Here is a 713-nt window from a genome sequence, read left to right as displayed (position 1 = left end):
TATATATATATATATATATATTGAGAGGAAATAATTGCAATCAGATTCGCAATTAATAGCGATTTCTGACGAAGACACGAATCAAGTATAAGTTCCCCCGCTGCTTGAGTTTAAGTGTTATGTACTGTATCTTATGTATGTGAGTTGCCTCTCTGTGCTGATGTTGTATCCCTCTGAGTGAGGGAGCCAGCTACAAAATATAAATCGTGTCTATCACTAGGACTGTAACTTACGAATTTCGAAATACTTATCCTTTAATTCTAAATAGCTCGAAATGGCGTCAGACATCTAATTAACATCATTACTGCATACTTACAGATACACATGCGTGTGAAACTATATCAAAACAAATGTGAAGCAAATTAGACTATTGTGTAGCAGTCTGAATTTTCGGTTCTTGCGAAGGGACAATGTTTGAGACCTAGCTTTTAAATTGTCGTGAGAAGAACAGGGTTTAACTTCAAATCGCAGCTGTCAACATCAGATTAACAACACTTCCAATATATCTATCTATCTATGTATATATGTGTGTGTACATATATATACATATATACATTCATATATACATACAAATAGATATACATATAAATATATACATATACATATACATATAAATATATACATATATATATGCATATATATATATACGTATATATATTTATGTATATATATTTATTTATTTATATATTTATATATATATATATATATGTATA

Source organism: Octopus bimaculoides, chromosome 9 (assembly GCF_001194135.2).
Source record: "Octopus bimaculoides isolate UCB-OBI-ISO-001 chromosome 9, ASM119413v2, whole genome shotgun sequence".
Taxonomy (NCBI): domain Eukaryota; kingdom Metazoa; phylum Mollusca; class Cephalopoda; order Octopoda; family Octopodidae; genus Octopus; species Octopus bimaculoides.
The sequence above is the reverse complement of the archived record's forward strand: the minus strand, read 5'-3'. Positions refer to the sequence as shown.